Raw genomic sequence first — 24,467 nt, forward strand, 5'->3', positions numbered from 1 at the left:
TTCCATTCACAATTGCTTCAAAGAGAATAAAATACCTAGGAATCCAGCTTACAAGGGATGTAAAGGACCTCTTCAAGGAGAACTACAAACCACTGCTCAGTGAAATCAAAGAGGACACAAACAAATGGAAGAACATACCATGCTCATGGATAGGAAGAATCAATATCGTGAAAATGGCCATACTGCCCAAGGTGATTTATAGATTCAATGCCATCCCCATCAAGCTACCAATGAGTTTCTTCACAGAATTGGAAAAAACGGCTTTAAGTTCATATGGAACCAAAAAAGAGCCCGCATTGCCAAGACAATCCTAAGTCAAAAGGACAAAGCTGGAGGCGTCACGCTACCTGACTTCAAACTATACTACAAGGCTACAGTAACCAAAACAGCATGGTACTGGTACCACAACAGAGATATAGACCAATGGAACAGAACAGAGTCCTCAGAAATAATACCACACATCTACAGCCATCTGATCTTTGACAAACCTGACAAAAACAAGAAATGGGGAAAGGATTCCCTATTTAATAAATGGTGCTGGGAAAATTGGCTAGCCATAAGTAGAAAGCTGAAACTGGATCCTTTCCTTACCCCTTATACGAAAATTAATTCAAGATGGATTAGAGACTTAAATGTTAGACCTAATACCATAAAAACCCTAGAAGAAAATCTAGGTAGTACCATTCAGGACATAGGCATGGGCAAGGACTTCATGTCTAAAACACCAGAAGCAACGGCAGCAAAAGCAAAAATTGACACATGGGATCTAATTAAACTAAAGAGCTTTTGCACAGCTAAAGAAACTACCATCAGAGTGAACAGGCAACCTACAGAATGGGAAAAAATTTTTGCAACCTACTCATCTGACAAAGGGCTAATATCCAGAATCTACAAAGAACTCAAACAAATATACAAGAAAAAAACAAACAACCCTATCAAAAGTGGGGAAAGGATATGAACAGACATTTCTCAAAAGAAGACATCCATACAGCCAACAGACACATGAAAAAATGCTCGTCATCACTCGCCATCAGAGAAATGCAAATCAAAACCACAATGAGATACCATCTCACACCAGTTAGAATGGCAATCATTAAGAAGTCAGGAACAACAGGTGCTGGAGAGGATGTGGAGAAATAGGAACACTTTTACACTGTTGGTGGGATTGTAAACTAGTTCAACCATTATGGAAAACAGTATGGCGATTCCTCAAGGATCTAGAACTAGATGTACCATATGACCCAGCCATCCCACTACTGGGTATATACCCAAAGGATTATAAATTACTCTACTACGAAGACACATGCACACGTATGTTTATTGCGGCACTATTCAGAATAGCAAAGACTTGGAATCAACCCAAATGTCCATCTGTGACAGACTGGATTAAGAAAATGTGGCACATATACACCATGGAATACTATGCAGCCATCAAAAAGGATGAGTTTGCGTCCTTTGTAGGGACATGGATGCAGCTGGAAACCATCATTCTTAGCAAACTATCACAAGAAGAGAAAACCAAACACCGCATGTTCTCACTCATAGGTGGGAACTGAACAATGAGATCACTTGGACTCGGGAAGGGGAACATCACACACTGGGGCCTATCATGGGGAGGGGGGAGGAGGGAGGGATTGCATTGGGGAGTTATACATGATATAAACGTCATGCACATGTACCCTAGAACTTAAAGTATAATAAAAAAAAATAATAATAAATAAATAAATAAATAAATAAATAAATTAAATAAATTAATAATAATAATAATGGCTTTAATTTTGCATTTCCCCAATATCAAATGATGTAGAGCACTTTTTAGATTTGTGTTGGACCACATAGACCTCCTCTTTACAGTATGTCTTCTCCTTGTAGATTTGTTGTCTTTTTCTAACATATTCTGAATACTAGTCTTTTTTTGGATAAATGTATTGTAAACATGTTCTCCTATCCCATGGTTTGTCTTTTAATTCTCTTAATCTTGTATTTTGATGAACAGAAGTACAGAAGTTCTTAATCTGAAATAAGTCCTAATTTGTCCATTTTTTAAATTTCATAGTTAGTGATTTCTGTGTTTTGATTAAGAAATGTTTGCCTACACCGTTGTGACAATATTCTCCTATATGTTTTTCTAAAAGTGTATTGTTTTGCCTTTCAAATCTAGGTCTATGATCCATTTGGAATTAATGTATATGATATGAGAGAAAAGTTCATTTTTTCCATATAGACATGCAGTCGATCCAATATTATTTGCTAAAATGACCGTCCTTTGTCCCTGAATTACAGTGGTGTCTTTATTATAAATCAGGTGATTATGTATGTGTTGGCCTTCTCCTGAATCCTCTATTCTTTTGCACTTGTCTATGTGTCTAATCTGGAGCCACTGTGATAGTGTCTTAATAATGTGTGAAAGGGAGCCGGGCACGGTGGCTCACGCCTGTAATCCCAGCGCTTTGGGAGGCCGAGGCAGGTATATCACGAGGTCGGGAGATTGAGACCATTCTGGCCAACATGGTGAAACCCCGTCTGTACTGAAGTACAAAAAATTAGCCGGGCATGGTGGCGGGCACCTGTAGTCCCAGCTACTCGGAGGCTGAGGCAGGGGAATCGCTTGAATCCGGGAGGCAGAGGTTGCAGTGAGCTGAGATCATGCCACTGCACTCCAGCCTGGGCGACAGAACAAGACTCTGTCTCAAAAAAAATAAAATAAAATAAATAATAATAATAATAATATAATAATGTGCTAAAGGAAACTCTCTTAAAGCCCCAGAATCACTAAGCTAAAGGGAAAAGTGAAGCAGAGAACTGCCTAGGGCAAAGCTGCCCCCCATTCTATTCAAGGCCACCCCTCTGCTCACTGAGATAAATGCATATCCTTTTGCCTCTTTTGGAGAGGCTCATCAGAACCTCAAAAGAATGCAACCGTTTGTCGCTTATCTACCTATGACCTGGTAGCGCCCCCTCCCCGCCCCCCCCGCCCCCGGCTTTGAGAGTTGTCCCTCCTCTGCGGACAGAACCAAAGTTCATCTGACATATGTTGATGGATGCCTCAGGTCTCCCTAAAATGTATAAAACCAAACTGTGCTCTGGCCGCCTTGGACACATAGCAGGACCTCCTGAGGTTGTGTTGGGTGTGCGTCCTCAACCTTGGCAAAATAAGCTTTCTAAATTAACTGAGACCGGTCTCCAATTTTGGGGGTTCACAAATGGGAACCTTCTTTTGAGACAGGGTATTCACAGTCCCCCAGGCGGGAGTGCAGAGGCACGATCTGCAACCTCAGCCTCCTGGACTCCAACAGTCCTCCCTCCCGCCTCAGCCTCACGGGTAACAGACTACAGGGATGCGCGACCACGCACAGCCAATTTGTTGTAGCTGTAGAGATGTAGTTTTGCCATGTTGCCCGGGCTGGACTTGAACTCTTGGGCTCAAGTGATCCATCCACCTCAGCTTCCTAAAGTGCTGGCATTACAGGCAAGAGCCTCCACACCTGGCCAATAATGGGAACTTTATACTAAATCTTGCTCTCTGGTATTATAAGTTTTCCAACTTTATTTTCTTTCAGAGTTTGTCTTGACTGTTCTAGGTCTTTTCCATTTTATGTCAATTTTAAAATCGGCTTTCCAATTCTCACAAAACGTCCTGCTGGGATTTTTATTGGGATTACATTGAATCTCCAGATCACTTTGGGGAGAGTTGACATCTTGACTCTGTTGAGTCTTTCGGGTAATGCACGCAGCATGTCTCTTCATTTATTTAAGCTGTCTTTAATTTTAATGCCTTGTTCATATTGATACAGACCTCTGACACCTCTTTCATTAGATTTATTCTTAAGCATTTGATGTTTGTGTTACTGTAAATGATATTTTATTTAATTGATTTAAATAGTGTGGGAATAAATACCTCAGTAGCCATGAAATGAGAACCCTGGATTTTCCCAGGAGTATACATGACCTTCAAACAGAATGGAGAGTGGAGTGTTGAATTCAGAACAGCACATGTTGTTCAGAATTGCAGTTTATCTTGATAAGAAAATTAAACAAAGACATTCACATGATTACACCTATTTCTAGAATTTCTCCCTTTTTTCACAGTCACCAGGACCAGGGGCTACAGGGTCCCGCGGTGCCTGGAACATAGGCATTGCTTCCTAGTTGCACTCCCTTACGGTCAGCAATTCTCTTCTCCAAAACTGAGCCATTGGCAGACATACATATTGATATTTCATACCATACACATTGATATTTTAAACTTTGTGAAAGCTTCTTAAAAGTAGGATCAACCCTGACAGATTGTAAATGAGGAACTTCCAAGATCCAGGCTGCTAAATCAATTATCCTTAGACCAGCTTCCTATCAGCAAAGTCAACCAACCAAGGTAGAAAACCCACACAGCCTGTCAAAACTTGCAAAGAAATGCTGCCTTTCCCAGCATGAAACTAGTCAGATGTCAAAGGCATGAGGACATTAGTGTGAGTGTAAAAACTGGCTCTATATTCAAAAGAATTCATATCAACCTTCCTCAGTTTCTTCAACCTACTACATTTGTGGGGTGGGACCTGGGAAACAAGGTAAGACCACGTTGGTGTTTTTTCATTCACCTTTATCTCTTTACCCAGCAATGCCTGGCATACAACAGAGGCTCAGTCCAGTTGGTTGAATCGAATGGGTGATAAACATAGCCTCTGCCTTCAAAGAGTTCAGAGTAGGGGCAGAAATAAAAACTGTAACACGAGTAAGTACTGCCTGTCTTGTCAGCTTGTATCTGCAGTGGAGAAGATCCAGCCCTTAGAAGCATAAAAGCTGTCTGCAGAACCAGCCCTGCAGGTACTTTAGGAGAAAAGCCAGTCAACTTCTAGTAATAACAGGTAACATTGGGAGGGTCCTATGTTTCAGGCACTGTACTGTGTGCTTTCTGTGTTTTTATTCATTTAGTTCTTCAACAGCCCATAAGCACTGGGTCTTTTAATTGTCTAACAACCCTATTTTTTATAAATGGGGCACAGAGAGGATGAGAAACTCGTTCAAGGTAACACAGCTAGTAAAGAGAGGAGGCAGGACTCAAACCGAGGCCAAGCCCTTGACCACCCTGAGGTGCTACCTCTCCCACATGACGAACTACACAGAATTTTCAAGTCTCCCTCACATGGGCTGGACACAGTGGCTCATACCTATAATCCCAGCACTTGGGAGGCCATGCTGGAGGATTGCTTGAGGCCAAGAGTTCAAGGCGAGCCTGGGCAACGTAGGGAGACCCATCTCTACACAAATAAAAAATAAAAAAATAAGAAGTTAGCCAGGCATAGTGGTATGCACCTGTAGTTCCAGCTACTCAGGGGACTGAGTGAGGAGGATCACTTGAGCCTGGGAGAGGCTGCAGTGAGCTCTGACTGTGCCACTGTACTCCAGCCTGGGCAACACAGCAAGACCCTGTCTCAAAAATAAGATAAAAAAGATTCCCTCACATAATCAGCATCAAGGGCTCACCATTAGAGTTGCTTTTAAGAGTCATCTGGAGACAGATCTTTCACTGGGTCAAGGCATTTCTTACCTGGAAGGGATAGCAAACTTGCTAGCTAACCACATTAGCCAGGCTAAGGGTGTCAATTCTGCGTGGCTATGGAGGCCATTAAGAACCTTGTGTATCAGATTTAAGCCATGACTGAGGCAGTGATGCCCAGCAAAGAGGATAAGGAAGACCTTAAAGCATTGGCACCCAAGTCTGGAGAAGCCTGAGGCTGCAAAGAGTTGGAGGCTGTCTCCAAGCATGACCCTGTGTTGGCCTTGGGGGCACTGGAGCAGACAGAAACCACGTGGGCCATGGCTGGGAAGCACATTAGGAAATAGATCAAGGAAACTACCTGACAAAGCATTTGGGCAAGAGTGCCCTGGGTGCCAGCCAGATGCAGAGAGGAGTTGAACCATCCACCCTGGTCATAGGACAGATCTCTCCAGAAGGAATGGAATTTAAATGGAGCTCTGCTTTTGAGCAGTCAGTGCAAGAAATCAAGGACTTGCATAAACTTGCCACTCCCCAAAGCAAATCCCCTCTCCACTAAAGAGGCTCTGGGCTTGTTGTAGAGAGTGATCCACTGGATGCTGGCAGGCTGTGTTTGTGTTTGTCTCTTCTGAGAGACTGAGAGATGCTGGAAAACTCAGCATCTCAGTGAATGACTGAAAGAATGAGGGAGTGAAAGAACATGAATGTGGACCAACCCTATTCACACGCAGACATATGTATGTGTGTTTAGATATTTGTATATATGCGTTTCTATTTTTAAATGATCATTTCAGGGTCTCAGATAGAGGTGAAATTCTAACCTACTCAGAGGGATTTCTTTTAGGTTCCCAGGCCTGGGATCCGCATTTTTTGCTCTGCTGAGGTAGGAAGGTGTCACTAGATCCATTAAGAACTGCAAATTAGGCCGGGCGCGGTGGCTCAAGCCTGTAATCCCAGCACTTTGGGAGGCCAAGATGGGCGGATCACGAGGTCAGGAGATCGAGACCATCCTGGCTAACACAGTGAAACCCCGTCTCTACTAAAAAAAAAAAAAATTACAAAAAACTAGCCGGGCGAGGTGGCAGGCGCTTGTAGTCTCAGCTACTTGGGAGGCTGAGGCAGGAGAATGGCGTAAACCCGGGAGGCGGAGCTGCAGTGAGCTGAGATCCGGCCACAGCACTCCAGCCTGGGCAACAGAGCGAGACTCCGTCTCAAAAAACAAAAGAACTGCAAATTAAACATCTGTGAGAATGGTTGAAGCTCAAACAGCTGGTCAGCTTCTCAAATACCCAGTGACTGAAATAACTGGCCAACTTCTCAAATAGCCAAGGCAGTTCCAAGGTTACTACTCAGGAGAATGTCTTCCATGTGCCTGGGGCAGACAGGAAGTGTTCTGATCCTCTGCCCACAGCTGTGTTCCTGTAACCACCAACTCAAGTGATTAACGGGGTGGCAGGTGGTGCAGCAGCCAGGTGACCTTCACACACTGTAACTCGTTTTGTTTTCTAGGGGACACTTTCCAGATGGGGTTTTCAGCACTCAGGAAACCTCTTCGTGGCTGGCATGAATGCAAGAAGTGCAGTGTTCATCCATTTCCTCTCCTGAAGCCCTGCCCTTTGGAGCCTCGTCCTTGTATTGCTGCCAAGGTATTTCACAAATTCCAGATCATTCCCATACTGTTCCTGCACACACACCACTATCCCCTGTCCCCTGCTGTCCTCTTGCATGTGACAAGCCACAGTGACTTTATTTCCTACATTTCTAACCACAAGGTTCTTACAGAAATTTTCCCTGGCTGCCAAGACTCATTCAACCTCATAGGTGGCCCAGACTAGAGGGTAGGTAACATTATTCTCTCAGAACGTTCTTAGGGTGTGTTGGGACCAGAGATCTGCACCTGGAGGAAAGAGAAATCCTGAAACATGTTTTAGCCAAGTAGGAAGCACATAACATCTCTTCCAAGCAAATATAAAATAATAGTAGACCTCAATCTGACTTATTAGCTAGGATTTAATTTGACTAAGTGACTTAACAGGGATTAAAGCACACAAGGTCCCAGCCTGGGCAACATAGTGAAACCCCATGTCTACAAAAAATACAAAAATTAGCCAGGTGTAGTGGCACACACCTGTAGTCCCAAGATACTCTGGAGGCTGAGATGGGAAGATCACTTGAGCCCAGGAGATTGAGGCTGCAATGAGCCACGATCATGCCAGTGTACTCCAGCCTGGGTGACAGAGCGAGTGAGACCTTATCTAAAAAATATTTTTTAAATTCTTAATTAAAAACACACACACACAGATACACAAGGTTCTGTTTTCTCAAGTAAAAGGGGTGGGGAAGTAGGCAGACAGAGCTGGTATTGGTAGAAGCATTAAGCTCTTTCCAGCTTTTGCCTCCATCATCCCTGCAGGGTGACCCTGATCCTTAGGTCTAAAATGGATGCCAGAGCTCCAGCCATCATACCCATATTCCAGGCAGCAGCAGACTTTCCAGAAACTTCACACAATACTTTCACATATATGTCATTGAATAGAACTTGGTCACAGGACCACATCCAACTATACTGGAAATCAGGAAATGTCTTTATGCTGGGAATCCAGAACATGGAACCACTGATATGGTTTGGCTGTGTCCCCACCCAAATCTCATCTTGAATTGTATTTCCCATGATCCCCACGTGTCATGGAAGGGACCCAGTAGAAGGTAATTGAATCAGAGGGCAGTTACCCTCATGCTGTTCTCATGATAGTGAGTTCTCATGAGATCCGATGGTTTTATAAGGGGCTTTCCCCCAACCTTCACTCTATACTTCTCGGTCTGCCACCATGTGAAGAACATGTTTGCTTCCCCTTCCACCATGATTGTAAGTTTCCTGAGAAGTCCCCAGCCATGCTGAACTGTGAGTCAATTAAACCTCTTTCCTTTATAAATTACCCAGTCTTAGGTATGTCTTTATTAGCAGCATGAGAACAGACTAAAACAGCCATCTAGAAGATAGCCAGGAGAATGGCGTGAACCCGGGAGGCGGAGCTTGCAGTGAGCCGAGATCGCGCCACTGCACTCCAGCACTCCAGCACTCCAGCTTGGGTGACAGAGCGAGACTCTGTCTCAAAAAAAAATAAAAATAAAATAAAGAAAGAAAATAAAATAAAGAAACTAAAGAGGCATATGGATGAGCCTTGATTGGATATGGAAGATATTTTGGATACAACAGGAGAAATTTGAACATGAACTCAGTGTTAGATGATATTAGCAAATCATGGTTAATTCTCTTATGTGTGATTATAGAATTATAGTTACATAGGAGCATGTACGTAGATAATGCAGGTTACAAAGTACTTAGGAGTGAATCAAAATACACGATAAAAATAGGTTAAAAGATTGGCAGAGCCAACAGGGAAAAGATAGTAAGAATTACTGAGTGTAGGTGGAAGGAGTATGGATATCCATTATACCATTCTTTCAGATTTTCTGTATATCTAAATTTTTTTTTTTTTTTTTTTTTGAGACAGAGTCTCGCTCTGTCACCCAGGCTGGAGTGCAGTGGTGCGATCCTGGCTCACTATAGCCTCTGCCTCACAGGTTCAAGCAATTCTCCTGCCTCAAACTCCTGAGTAGCTGGGACTACAGTCATGCGCCACCACGCTCGGCTGATATTTGTATTTTTAGTAGAGACAAGGTTTCCCCCTGTTGCCTAGGCTGGTCTAGAACTCCTGGCCTCAAGTGATCTGCCCATCTTGGCCTCCCAGAGTGCTGGAATTACAGGCATGAGCCACCATGCCCAGCCTAAAATTCCTTATAATACAAATTATACAAATTACAGGAGGGTGATTATCTATTTGTGCTGACTGTTCCTCAGCTTTCTCATGTAAGGCTGATGGCCTCCTGGTGAAAATGAGTGAGGTTCCTGTGAGTATTCTGGAACCAGTCAATACAAAGGGTCTGAGGAGTGGGTTGAAGCCCATGGTCTCAGCCAGGATGGATCTCAGAGCTTGTGGATGTGGGGAGAGAAAGCTGCCCTCCAGCCTCAGCTTCTCCGATAGTCTTCTGTCATTACCCAGCACTGCTGCAAGGATCCACAAATCCCATCACCTATTTGAGATAACAACATGGCAGAAGATAGAAAATGAATCTAAGACATCTTATATAGTGGAGACATCAGTACTCTGTCAGGACACGACTGGGTGGAGCAGAACAAATGCCAGACTTGAGATTAGGAGAATTTGTTGCCCCCTCCACCATTTCCGCCCATATCACCTTGGAGCAGGTGCTTAATCTGTTTCCTACTGTAAAATGGGGATTGTAATTGCCACCCTCACCTACTCCACAGAGCTGTCTGAGGCTTAAATAACATAATGTGTATGATTTCTGGTAAATGTGCAAGACCATTTGGAAGAAAACCTTGCTTGTCCCTGAACTACTGCTTCATCCTGTTAGGCTCGCGTGCAATTATCCACAGACCCCAGAACCAGGTGAACTTTTTCAAAACCCTGCTTGTGGTGGTTGAAAAATATCTCCACAAATTATTGGACATTCCTCCCTTCAAAAGTGGAAGCCACCACATTTTTCTCACCAGCTTGCTTGGAAAAAAAAGAAAACAAAAGTGGAAGCCTTGAGTGGTGGGCTGGACTAAATGACTTGCTTCTAACATAGGGTTGCCAGAGAAAATATATGATACTCAGTGAAATTTGAGTTCAGATAAACAACAAATAAATTTTAGAATAAGTATGTCCCAAATACTGCATGGGATAGACTTATACTAAAAGTGTATTCATTGTTTATCTCAAATTCAAATTTAACTGGGCATCCTTTTGTTTTAGTTTTGCTTAAACTAGCAACTCTATTCCAATGAGTAGAATGAGGCTGGGCACAGTAGCTCATGCTTGTAATCCTAGCACTTTGGGAGGCCAAATCTGGAGGATCACCAGCTCAAGTTCAAGACCAGCCTGGGCAACATAGTGAGACCCCATCTCTACAAAAAATACAAAACTTCACAAGCCCTCGTGGCATGTGCCTGTAGTCCCAGCTACTCAGAAGGCTGAGGTGGGAGGATTGCTTGAGCCTGGGAGGTTGCAGTGAGCCGTGATCATGCCATTGCACTCCAGCCTGGGTGACAGAGCAAGACCCTGTCTCTATAAATGAAATAAGAATAGAATGAATGTGACATAAGTAATGATGTGTGACTTCCAAGACTAGGTCATAAAGGCACTGTAGCTTCCACCTTGCTCCCTCTTAGATTACTCACTCTGGAGGAGCTGGACGCCATGTTGTGAGGACACTCAAGCAGCCCTATGGAGAGGTTCACCTGCACTTCCTGCCAACAGCTTGCATCGGGAGGAGATGCTCATACCCTGGGGGCTCCAGTTCTAGTGAATCCTAGCCTCATGGTTTAGGGAAGTTATTTAATCTCTCAAAGCACCTGTTTTATCTGTAACTATGGGTATACTAATATCTATTTTCAGGACCTATTTGTGATCAGAAATATAAAAAATAATAGCTAACATTTATGAGAAATTAGAATATGCTAAGCACTATTGTAAGCACTTCACATTTAATCCACAAAGTAAGCCTCTGAGATTGGTGCTGTCCTTATTCCCATTTTACACGTTGGAAAACTGAGGCACACAAAATTTACATGATCACCCACAGCTAATAAGTATATAATGTGACAGGCACATAATATGCATCATTTTCTTTCTTTTTTTTTTTTTTCAGAAAGAGACTTGCTCTTGTTGCCCAGGCTGGAGTGCAATGGCCTAATCTCAGCTGACTGCAACCTCCGCCCCCTGGGTTCAAGCGATTCTCCTGCCTCAGCCTCTGAAGTAGCTGGGATTACAGGTGCACGCCACCATATGCAGCTAATTTTTGTATATTTTGTAGAGATGGGGTTTTTTCATGTTGCCCAGGCTGGTCTCAAACTCCTGAGCTCAAGAAATCCTCCTGTCTTGGCCTCCCAAAGTGCTGGGATTACAGGGTTAAGCCACTGCATCCAGCCTGCATCCTTTTATTTTTTATTTTTTATTTTTTATTTTTTTGAGACAGAGTCTTGCTCTGTTGCCCAGGCTGGAATGCAGTGGCACTATCTTGGCTCACTGCAACCTCCACCTCCCAGGTTCATATGATTCTCCTACCTCAGCCTCCTAAATAGCTGGGACTACGTGCAGGTATGCACCACCACACCTGGCTAATTTTTGTATTTTTAGTAGAGATGGAGTTTCATCATATTGCCCAGCTGGTCTCAAACTCCTGGCCTCAAGTAATCTGCCCACCTCAGCCCCTCAACTGGGATTACAGGTGTGAGCCACCATGCCCAGCCAATATTCATCTTTTTAGAAGTTGCTGTTGTGGCTGGGCACGCTGGCACATGCCTGTAATCCCAACACTTTGGGAGGCCGGGTGGCGGATCCCTTTAGGTCAGGAGTTCGAGACCAGCCTGGCCAAGATGGTGAAACCCCGTCTCTACTAAAAATACAAAAAATTAGCTGGATGTGGTAGCAAGTGCCTGTCATCCTAGCTACCCTGGAGGCTGAGGTGGGAGAATCGCTGGAAGCTGGGAGGCAGACGTTGCAGTGAGCTGAGATCGCGCCGCTGCCTGCACTCCAGTCTGGGAAACAGAGTGAGATTCCGTCTCAAAAAAAAAAAAAGTTGCTGTTAGCATATCATCGAACCTGCCAAACCACTGTTTCTACAGTTGAGAAAATAGGGCCTCAGGGAGGTGAGGTAAATCTTACGAGGCTGACTCCAATGTCTATACGTCAACCCTACACCCAGTGAGTCTGGGGTCACTAGCACAGCCCCTGGGGCCCTCCTGCCCCACCCCTGGATGGAATGGGCCACTTTCCTGATGTACCCCTAAGTCCTCCACCAGTGCCCCTGGTTCATGGACATTACTAATCACTACCAAGGGTTGGTATTGTCAAATTTTGCCCCCAGACAAGATCGACCTGAGAGATGCATCTAAATTAAACTATGCACACAATTAGAACAAAGAGGAGTCTGGACTTCTCAAAAATACTAAGAAGCTTTCCTTTGATCAGCATTTTTGAAAGTTCCAAATGCAACTGGCAGTCTCTAAATTGTTAAAGGAGACTAACCGGAACAATTAACCAATGTCTCTGAAAGCTTGAAAGACCCTCAGACCCTAAAACAGAGAGCCCTGTATCTCCCTGCTCCCCCACTTGCATTCCACCTCCATTTTTTCCCATCTCACCCCCACTCTTTGCCTGGAACATTGCAGGGACCCTGAGGGTACCAGCAAAAGCCCTTTGAGCCCCTCCAGCTCCTCCAAGATTGAAGACAACCGGGTGCCTTTCTCCTGAGCCTCAGACTTCCCACACAATTCCGGTGCTGAGTTCTGTTCAGCTGGATATTCTCACTCCTCGATGAAGTGGTGAGTTTTTCCTTGAGACTTTATCTTTCTCAGGAAGGGGGTAATCACTCCGGGCTTCTCCCCTGTGTGCACGTGGATAACTGTATGCCATTTCTAAAACTCTTTTGTGAGGTGATTTTTCGGTGAACTTTCAGAAGGCAAAGGGGAAGCTTTCCCTTGGACACTGCAGTTTTGGGCTGTGGGCAGGCTCACCAAAGCCGCTCTGCTCTTCTAGAAGCCACAGTGAAGGGAACCTAGGGCTTGACAACGGGCAAAAGGGTAAGAATTCCTCAACAGTCAGGTTCCCAGCCTGTCTTGCTGTGAAACCCAGTTGAGCAGCCAGGAAAAAATAACCGTTTATCTCCTCTACATAATCTCAATTAATGGGAGTGATATGGTTTGGCTCTGTGTCACCACAAAAATCTCACCTTGAATTGTAGTAATCCCCACATGTCATGGGAGGGACCCAGTGGGAGGTAATTGAATCATAGAGGCAGGTTTTTCCCGTGCTGTTCTCCTGAGAGTAAGTCTCACAAGATCTGACGGTTTTATAAAGGAGAGTTCCCCTGCACACGCTCTCTGGTGCCTGCCGCCATGTATGACATCCCTTTGCACTTCCTTCATCTTCTACCATGATTGTGCGGCCTCCCCAGTCATGTGAAACTGTGAGTCCTTTAAATCTCTTTCCTTTATAAATTACCCAGTCTCGGGTATGTCTTTGTTAGCAGCAGAGAACTGACTAATTCAGGGAGAAAAGGATTTGTGTGACTAGTTTGGGGTGTAGAACTCTGGTGTGCTTTTTGGTAGTTTTTGGTATGAATATTCTTATTGTTTGATCCCTCTTCCTCACTGAAATAGTGTTTTCCTTTGTCTTCATCTTTCTGTGTCATTCTGTCACAAAGAGGGGTAGAACAGGAGCCTAAGCCCCTAGAAGCCCACTTACTCAAGCCAGCCCTGCAGACTGCTCAGTTTGTGGTTCCGATCAGCATACTTTTTTGGAGGCAGGGTCTTGCTCTGCCACTCAGGCTGGAGGGCAGTGGCACAATCATGGCTTACTGCAGCCTCAACCTCCAGGGCTCAAGCAGTCCCCTCACCTGAGCCTCCTGAGTAGCTGGGACTACAGGTGGTTGCCACCACACCTGGCCAATTTTGAAACTTTTTATAGAGACAAGGTCTCTTTTCTGTCCCAATAAAAGTACACACATTAAAAAAAAAACAGGGTCTCGCTGTGTTGCCCAGGTTGGTCCCAAACTCCCGGTGTTACCGGTTGAAGGTGTCCAGGTTCTTGGAGTCTTAAACAAAGAATTGGACAAAATGTGCAAGCAGAGCAAGGAAAGAAGGAAACAACAAAGCAGAGATGTATTGAAAATGAAAGTACACTCCACAGGGTGGGAGTGGGCCGAGCACAGGGGCTCGAGAGCCCCGTTACAGAATGTTCTGGGGTTTCAACACACTCTAGAGGTTTCCACTGATTACTTGGTGTATGTCCTATGTAAATGAAGAGGATGAAGTAAAGTTACAAAGTCATTCACTCAGTGTATGCCCTATGTAAATGAGAGGGTACTTCCTGTCATCACTGAAGTGTCTCTATTTGATTTAGTTCTAGGAAGTGAGTGTGAATCAGCCTTATGTTGCCTATCTCCAGACCCTATTCTTCTGCCTCACTGGGCTCAAGCAGTCCTCCCACCTTGGCCTCTCAAAGTGCTAGGATTACAGGCATGAGCTGCAGTGCCTGGCTTCAACACACATTTTGTTCTGAATATGTCAAGTTCTTGGAGGAGTTTGTCTTAAGAAGTCGCTGTGGGGGCTGGGCACGGTGGCTCACACCTGTAATCCCAGCACTTTGGGAGGCCGAGGCAGGCAGATCATGAGGTCAGGAGTTCGAGACCAGCCTGGGCAACATAGTGAAACCCTGTCTCTACTAAAAGTACAAAAAATTAGCTGAGTGTGGTGGCACGTGCCTGTAGTCCCAGCTACCTGGGAGGCTGAGGTAGGAGAAATGCTGGAACCCAGGAGGCGGCAGTTGCAGTGAACCAAGATCACGCCACTGCACTTCAGCCTAGGCGACAGAGTGAGACTCCATCTCAAAAAAGAAAGAAAAGAAGAAGTCGCTGCGGGCTTCTCTCGTCTCAACCCCTGTTGCCTGGTTAGTCCTGGGAAAGTCCAATTCCAGGAGGCTCTGCCCAGTGTCACAGATTGACAGGTCTGTGACTAGCAACCCCCCACAGACTTGTAGGTTGCTGGAGGCAGCATATGTACAAACACCATCATCCTTGACCATCTGTGGCAACAAGAGTCTTTTGCCAACTTAGCCTATTCCTGGGAGTGAAGTTTTTTGCGTAGGGGGATATTTGGCATTACCTCTTCTATACCCTTTCCAGGAAACACCTGTTTCTTAACTGGTAAAAAAAAAGTTACTCTACACCTGGAAAATTACATTCTGGACTGTCCATAAAGAGGCTATTGGATTGTGCCATTACTGAAATGAGTACACCATTGAAAATTCTAAATGTCAATGGCCAGAAAACAGATCCTTTAAATTACCCTCCTAAATTTTAAAAATATATTAGAGATCTCTCATTCTAAAAAAATGCCTTCTTTGTATTTATAAAAAGATTAAGTTAAAATAGAAAGACACTTACTAGTTTCACGGCTAGCCTTAGAAATTCTCTTGACAAAATTAAAGAGCAAAAACATGATCTAAAACAAAGCTAAAATAATTTTTATGCTCAAACTGCCTGCTTTTGATCCCCTGTCGGATTTATAAAAAGCCCGGCCGGGCGCGGTGGCTCAAGCCTGTAATCCCAGCACTTTGGGAGGCCGAGACGGGCGAATCACCAGGTCAGGAGATCGAGACCATCCTGGCTAACACGGTGAAACCCCGTCTCTACTAAAAAATACAAAAAACTAGCCGGGCGAGGTGGCGGGCGCCTGTAGTCCCAGCTACTCGGGAGGCTGAGGCAGGAGAATGGCATAAACCCAGGAGGCAGAGCTTTCAGTGAGCTGATATCCGGCCACTGCACTCCAGCCTGGGCGACAGAGCGAGACTCTGTCTCAAAAAAATAAAATAAATAAAATAAAATAAAATAAAAAGCCCTCCACTCTATGGTCTAGTGGCTGAGATTCTGTGCTCTTGTGGCTGCAGCCCAGGTTCAATTCTCAGTCAGGGAAGTAATCCCGTTTGTTTTAAATTGTTTGACTCTTGACCTTTTGTGGGTACCCATTTGTTATTGATCCTTTTTCCTTCCATGGACACTTAGGAGTGTCATGGATAGCCTTGGAAACTCTCTTGCCAAAATTAAAGGGCAAAAATGTAACCTAAAACATGATTTGATTTCCCGTCTTTTTCCTTCTATGGGGCATATGGGGCCTTTGGGCCTTTATGCATAGGTGCTCAGCTGAGAAGCTGAGATCCTAGAAAATATGGCCAGTTAGAAGAATAGGTTGTATTCCATTTGTGGCTAAAAAGACTTTTTATCTTTGAGCTGACTTTGGGGTAGTTTTGGATCTTGTGAGGACTGCTTTTTTGCACCTCTTGGAGATGCCTGGTTCATCTTTGACTAAACAAGTCATAACCTTGGTTAAGGGTTATTGTTTTTGGTGAACTATTTGAAAAGGTACCTTTGGTTCAAAAGAAAAAACAAGCTAACTAAAGTGTTTGTAAAAGATAGGCCCTGAGGCAAAAATAGACTTCCTAAGTCCAAGCATGGAAAAGGCTGCCTTTACCCTGTTAAAGGGCTCAATAATCTAATCAAGAAACAACCTAATGTAAAAAGACCAATCTAATTAGATTGGTCTCCAAAATATTTTCTGGAATTTAGCTGGCTATTTTGAAATTCTTCGTAAAATAAATGTACATATATAAAAAATCTCCATTTGTAAGGGCATCTGCATCCCCACACTTAAACCACTACAAACTTTCCAACAAGGAAGGTGTCTTAAAGTTTACATAACAAACCTTACATTTGTTTAAGATACTTTTCCTGGAAAGCTTGTCTTGACTGGGCTTTTACCTACCCCTTTCTGTCTTGACAAATAATGGTGTTTATATCTAAGTTCTGTGTCTTTGAAATGTAAATTTTTACCAAAAAAGTCCTGTCTTTGAAAGTACAAATTTCAGGTTGCCTAGCTAACAACTGCTTAGAGCCTGATAGTCTGTCTGCAGAGGGGAGAAAAACTATTTGAAAACTGGCAAATGAAGAATCTTGTAAAGCTATAAAATCTTCTTCTGTCTGTGTGTTTATGTGTCACATGTATGTGGTATTTCACCACCAAAATAGACGAAAGAGCTCTAATTAGTTGGCTTAATGAAAAAGTGTTTAAATCAAAATACTTTGTCAGAAAAATAGAAACTAACTCAAATGCTTTTTAGCTCATGTGACTCTAGTAATCTCTAGTAAATAAAATTAGTTTAAATTGTTGGCAAAATAAAATTAAACGTCTTCAGAATTGTCCGTATTAAATTTGACTCAGACTTATTGCCTGAATGTACTGGTCAGACAGGTTTAGGTGGTTTCTGTAGATGTTTTTGTTTCTGTTTGTTTTTGTTTTTGTTTTTTTGAGACGGAGTCTCACTCAGTCACTCTCACTCAGTCACCCAGACTGGAGTGCAGTGGTGCGATCTCAGCTCACCGCAACCTCCGACTCCCTGGTTCGAGCAATTTTCCTGCTCAGTCTCCTGAGTATCTGGGACTACAGGCACATGCCACCACGCCCAGTATATTTTTAGTAGAGATGGGGTTTCACCATGTTGGCCAGGATGGTCTCTATCTCCTGACCTCATGATCCACCTGCCCCGGCCTCCCAAAGTGCTGGGATTACAGGTGTCAGCCACTGCGCCCAGCCTGTAGATGTTGTAAGGTCATAAAACTGTTGCTTGTTTTGTCTGTGAGCTAAAGCTGTGAGGGTTGGCTGTTGGGCTCCCCAAAGCCTTGGACATATCTTACTGTCAGCTTCTTTCCGGTTTTGAGCATCTGGATTCTAGGATCTGGACAGGTTGGCCATGGTGGGACCTGGGGACATGTCCTCAGTTCCTGACCACCAGCTGTAAGGCAGAACCAAGCCCAATATGGCCCCATCCTCCCTGGCCTAGCTTTGCCTCCTTGCCATGCTGGGATGGGTTGGATTCTCCAGGCATTATCTTCACGACTCTGTCCTGTCCTGAGCACTATACCTGGTATGTAAATTTGGGACCCCAACAAGACCTGCCCTTCATAGCTGTCCTTGGGTGCCACATGGGCACTTGAGACCCAAGACAACAGAAAAAAACATTAGGAAGGGTACCTGTGTCATCCTTTCAAATTATTAATTTAAAAATCTTAAAATCATGCTATGTTAAATAATAGGTAATCATAAAAGGCTAAGTCACCTATATGGTATAGAAAACAATATATTTAGATCTGTTAATAAAAAATTGAGGAAACAAAATGGTTTTCATCTACAAATACTGATATAAAACAATTCAATATCACTTCCTAAGTTTTCCACTAGAAATTAGGGCTACCAAGAGTTAAAATTATAGTTAATATATATAAGTAAAACTACTAGATATGCCTGTAATCCCAGCACTTTGGGAGGCTGAGGCAGGTGGATCACCTGAGGTCAGGAGTTTGAGACCAACCTGACCAACATGGTGAAACCCCGTCTCTACTAAAAATATAATAATTAGCCAGGCGTGGTGGCGAGCACCTGTAATCCCAGCTACCCTGGAGGTTGAAGCAGGAGAATCACTTGAACCTGGGAGGCGGAGGTTGCAGTGAGCCGAGATCACACCATTGCACTCCAGCTTGTGCAACAAGTGTGAAACTCAGTCTCAAATATATATATGTGTGTGTGTGTGTGTGTGTGTGTGTGTGTGTATAACAGGTATCTGCCCACTTTACACTCTGCTTGGCCCAAGTTGTTCAATTGTCATAAGTTTCTTAGCCACATGAGTCCCACCGAGGGACTAGATGGACCCAGGGCAGGTAGCCACACCACACCGGCAACAATATGTGATAGAGCACAAATTGGTCATCAGTGCTGCCTATGGCAAGTTTCTACCAAAAGGGGGAAAATGATGAGTTATACCCCCAGTTGACAGACAAGATGGACTCCCTGAGGCTCAGAAGTTAAAAGCAGAACCAAGAGGCCAGGGCAGGGTAAGGGAGTGGTAACACTGTGTCCTTGGAAAGTGTTGCAAAATCTGTTTTTCTGCAACCAAGTCAAAGAACAGTGCCTGAAAACAACCGTACCTGGAGATTCCCGAACTGACCACCAGCAGACCACCAGCTCCCAACTAACCAACCACCTGGAACCAGCCAATGAAGAGACTGGTGATTTGGGGCTTAAACGTCATCCAATCAAGACTGTTCCTGGCCAGGCACGATGGCTCACACCTGTAATCACAGTAATTTTGGAGGCTGAAGCGGGAGGATCACTTGAGCTCAGAAGTTTGAGACCAATCTGAGTGAGACTCTATGTCTACAAAAAATTTTTTAAATAGCGAAGCATGGTGGTACACACTCAGGAGGCTGAGGTGGGAGGACTCTTTGAGCCTGGGAGGTCAAGGTTGCAGTGAGCCATGATTGCGCCACTGCACTCTAGCATGGGTGACAAAGCAAGACACTGTAAGATTCTGTTCCTCACTCCTCTCCTGTGGTTTTTTGCCTTTAAAACATCCTACTCTCTCACGCATTCTCAGAGCGCACTTTCATTTTATACCAAAGCCTGTGTCTCCCTAGTCTGCAGATTGCCTTCAGAAAACAAAGTTCTCCCTTTTGCCTCCGCAAATCTCGTGGTCTTTTGTTAACAGTATGGATTTAAATTAGAAGCCCTAATTCACATATGGCCCACAAGCCAGTTTCAGTGGACTGGCCCAATATCAGTTCATGTCTTAAAAACTGGAGGTGATCCACAAAACATGCAGATTTCTGCCTTCTCTTATTTTTATTTATTTATTTTTGAGACGGAGTCTCGCTCTGTTGCCAGGCTGGAGTGCAGTGGCATGATCTCGGCTCACTGTAACTTCTGCCTCCCAAGTTCAAGTGATTCTCCTGACTCAGCCTCCCAAGTAGCTGGGATTACAGGTACCTGCCACCACACCCAGCTAATTTTTCTATTTTTAGTAGAGACAGGGTTTCACCATGTTGGCCAGGATGGTTTTTTTTTTTTTTTTTTTGAGACTGAGTTTTGCTCTTGTTGCCCAGGCTGGAGTGCAATGGTGCGATAGCTCACCGCAACCTCCACCTCCCATGTTCAAGCAATTCTTCTGCCTCAGCCTCCCTAGTAGTTGGGATTACAGGCATGTGCCACCATGCCCGGCTAATTTTGTATTTTTAGTAGAGATGGGGTTTCTCCATGTTGGTCATGCTGGTGTCGAATGCCCAACCTAGGTGATCCGCCTGCCTTGGCCTCCCAAAGTGCTAGGATTACAGGCGTGAGCCACTGCGCCCAGCGGCCAGGTGGTCTTGATCCCTTGACCTTGTGATCCACCTGCCTCAGCCTTCCAAAATGCTGGGATTACAGGCATGAGCCACCGTGCCCAGCCCACCTTCTCTTATTAAAGGCTGGCCAGCATTGTGGGCAGCAAACCAGCTGGAGTGCAAGAGCAAGGTCCTCTTCCAGATGGAGCCCGTGCCTCCCATCTGCTGCTGAGAGCAGAGCTGAGTGAGCCCTCAGTGTCCTGCCAACTTGATTTTCCTACCCAGGGGCACTGAGTAAGCACCACCAAGAAGCTACTGAGCTAGCCAAGTTACACCCTTGGCCTCCAAGATGGAAGTGAGCAAATTGTTTCTACGCTATGTCACAGTTCCCCGCTTGTCCTTGAGACTGCCATTCTGACTGGATGTTTTCCTCGTGGGGTCTTCATGGATAACCAGACTAAAAAAAGTATTGGTGGGCTGGACACCTATGCCCAGCCCACCAATACTTTTGTGTACAGGATTACACATGCCTGTAATCCCAGCACTTTGGGAGGCAGAGGCGGGCAGATCACAAGGTCAGGAGATCGAGACCATCCTGGCTAACATGGTGAAACCCTGTCTCTGCTAAAAAATACAACAAAAATTAGCCGGGCATGGTGGTGTGCGCCTGTAGTCCCAGCTACTCGGGAGGCTGAGGCAGGAGAATGGTGTGAACCCGGGAGACAGAGCTTGCAGTGAGCCGAGATCGTACCACTGCACTTCAGCCTGAGCAACAGAGCGAGACTCCATCTCAAAAAAAAAAGGTATTGGCTACAGAACTTGACCCAGAAGCAGCCTATCAGAAAGTCAATGGGGAAATGGATTCTTTCAAAATACTGAGTGTATATGACCTGACGTACCTGCCCCTTTGAAGGAAGCTGGTGCATGTAGGAACCTCAGCCCTTTCTGATACAGAGCTGAGCCGATGGTAGGAAAGAGAGGAGAGAAAAAGAGATAGAGAAATGCATGTGGCAGTCACTCTGGCTGCAGCCCAAAGTAACTTGCTAAACCCTCCATTTCTTTTCTCTCTCTCTCTGGTTTTTTGTTTTGTTTTGTTTTGTTTTTAAACCAAGGAAGAGCCATAATGCAAGCTATTCCTAGTGGAAAAGTTGAGAAGGAAGAACAGCTTGTTCCAGACCAGTGAAATTGAAATTTCCATGTGGAACAACATAAGAGGAAAGAGGCCCTCCCTTACAAAGTTGGACAGCCCTCTCTCATGGGGCTGTCAATAACTTTGTCAATAACTATCAACATGTTCAGTGTGTATAACCTTTGCGCAAGCAATACCACTTCTGGGAATCTACAGAAATTCTACCAGAAGACCACAAAGATACATAAGCCCTGAGCACTGAAGCACTGTCTGATGTGAAAACCTGAAAATATCCTTTGTGTTTACCCATAAGCAAACATTGATGCGTTTATGCCGTGAAAAGGGCTGTTAGTGCAAGGCGGATCTGAGGGATGAATATTGAAGTATATCATTATGATGACATGTGAGAAGAGTAAGTCACAGAATAGGATTAGCTTACTGCTTATATTTAACTGATATGAAATTGCCAAGCAAAGACAATTATGCCCTCCACAGAAAACACAGGAGTGATGTAAATAACATTTGGAATTCTGCACACCCTTCTGCCATCCTCAGTCCCAACGGCAGACGCAGGCATCATCAATCTCCCAGGTCTCCCAGCATTGAGAGCTGCTCTGGGGTCTGAGTGTGGCTTCCGGCATTAAGAAAAATAGGTATCCTTGGGCCGGGTGCAGTGGTTCAGGCCTGTAATCCCAGCTCTTTGGGAGCCCAAGCTGGGCAGATTGCCTGAGGTCAGAGTTTGAGACCAGCCTGGCCAACATGGTGAAACCCCGACTCTACTAAAAAATACAAAAATTAGCTGGGCGTGGTAACAGGCACCTGTAATCCCAGCTACTTGGGAGTCTGAGGCAGGAGAATTGCTTGAACCCGGGAGACAGATGTTGCAGTGAGCCAAGATTGTGCCATTGCATTCCAGCCTGGGCAACAGAGCAAGACTCTGCCTCAAAAAAAAAGAAAGAAAACAAAAGAAAAAAAAAATAGGTATCCTTGCACCACATGGCCCCTGAATGCAAAGACAGCTCCTTACCCCAGTGCTCAAGCAGCCTCTTCCAGCTGTGCTGAGACAGAATGTCAGTCTGTCAAGCTGGGCGCGGTGGCTCACGCCTGTAATCCCAGCACTTTGGGAGGCTGAGGCAGGTGGAACAAGAGGTCAGGAGTTCGAGACCAGCCTGGCCAATATGGTGAAACCCCATCTCTACTAAAAATACAAAAATTAGCAGGGCGTGGTGGCACACGCCTGTAGTCCCAGCTACTCTGGAGGCTGAGACAGAAGAATCCCTTGAACCCGGGAGCGGAGTTTGCAGTGAGCTGAGATCATGCTCCTCCACCCCAGCCTGGGTGACAGAGAGAGATTCCGTCTCAAAAAAAAAAAAAAGTCAGTCTCCCATGGAGAACCTTCCAAGGGCCGACTCTTCCCCCTTCTCCTCCACTCCTTCCCTTCCCTTTCCTGAATCGTTCAGTCCTAAAGCTATTAGGTGGGACAGAGCAAGGTAGATGCCTGTAACGTGGAGAAGGGAGGGCAGATGACTCACAGAGAGCATCCAAGCCCAGACAGAACGAGGAGGGTGTCCAGAGTATGTGCGCTGGCACCTGACGTGGCATGTCGGAGCCCAGGCTGATGAGGAAAGTGACCCCGCGGTGGACTGGACAGCATGTGTCTCCTTTTGCCCATTCCCGTTTCTCCTTCAGTGCACTGCTCTTCCTGGAGTAAGGAACGAATATGGAGAAGCATGAGGCAATGAGCCGGCTTTTAGAGCAGCCAAGGCTTGGTCCATGGCAGAGTCATTCAGCACAACATGCTCTGTGAAAACACCGCCAGGCTTGAGGCCAACGAAGCAGCCTCCACGCAGGGGGACTGGACAATCAGCTGCCTCTCTGCCCGTTTCCTCATCTGTAAAGAGGGAACGTCAAGCCCTTGGCACAGCATCCGGCCCACAGTCAGTGTTTGGTGGACATGAGCTGCCTTCATGGCAGCTGTCTTCAGGCCTCACAGGGTAGCTTTGAACAGGCAAAGCCAGAGGAGCTGGGGATGTTTCCTCTGTTGCTGTCTCCACGGTGGGAAATGGGCAGCTTGAAAACCTGATAGGAGCAACTTGGCTCTATCTAGCAGAATGTGAAACATGCCATCCCCTTAGCCCAGCTGTCACGCCCCTTGGACCCTGCTCTGCACTGACACCGGAACAAAGGCACAAGCACTTTCACAAGATGTTCACCGAGGCACCGACGGTGATAGGAAAACACCGGAAGTTAGTGATGTGATTACTAACAGGGGACTGGCTAAATAGACCCCATTCAAAAGACCAAGGCCCAGCATGAACCATGCCCACATGAGAATAGTGAAGAAAGTCAACAGCAGAATTCTATTTGTGGGATGATGTCATTTGTATGAAAATGTAAAGTGACTATACAGAAAACAGTGTGCATTCCATCAATAAATAGGTATACAAAAGATACAGCCACATATATGTCTGAGTGTATGTACAAAATGAACATCTTTTTATTTTTTCTTTTTTTTTATTATACTTTAAGTTCTAGGGTACATGTGCATAATGTACAGGTTTGTTACATATGTATACTTGTGCCATGTTCGTGTGCTGCATCCATCAACTCGTCAGCACCCATCAATTCGTCATTTATATCAGGTATAACTCCCAATGCAATCCCTCCCCCCTCCCAAAAAATGAACATCTTTATGCAGGGGGAAAAGTCCGGGAGGATAGACAGAAAGGCATGTCTGCAGAGTGGGGTGAGGAGGAACAGGAATGTTTACACTTCAAGAGTGCTATACCCTTTGAATTGCTAGTAAAGAATGCAGGTCAGGCCGGGCGCGGGGCTCACACCTGTAATCCCAGCACTTTGGGAGGCCGAGGTGAGCAGATCACGAGGTCAGGAAATCGAGACCATCCTGGCCAACATGGTGAAACCTCATCTCTACTAAAAATACAAAAATCAGCTGGGTGTGGTGGTGCACGCCTCTAGTCCCAAATACTCGGGAGGCTGAGGCAGGAGAATCACTTGAACCCAGGAGGCGGAGATTGTAGTGAGCCAAGATTGTGCCACTGAACTCCA

At 45.0% G+C, this 24,467-nt stretch overlaps 1 long non-coding RNA gene across 1 annotated transcript; it reads left to right on the plus strand.

Moving 5' to 3' along the window:
* The first annotated feature begins 6,688 nt into the window (after positions 1-6,688).
* LOC117087997 lies at positions 6,689-22,164 on the plus strand. The gene is made up of 3 exons (XR_004438965.1): positions 6,689-7,140; positions 12,735-12,887; positions 21,382-22,164. It is a non-coding gene; the product is annotated as an uncharacterized LOC117087997 (long non-coding RNA).
* Positions 22,165-24,467: the final 2,303 nt, after the last annotated feature.

This window comes from Trachypithecus francoisi, unplaced genomic scaffold (assembly GCF_009764315.1).
Source record: "Trachypithecus francoisi isolate TF-2019V2 unplaced genomic scaffold, Tfra_2.0 Lachesis_group10, whole genome shotgun sequence".
Classification (NCBI taxonomy): domain Eukaryota; kingdom Metazoa; phylum Chordata; class Mammalia; order Primates; family Cercopithecidae; genus Trachypithecus; species Trachypithecus francoisi.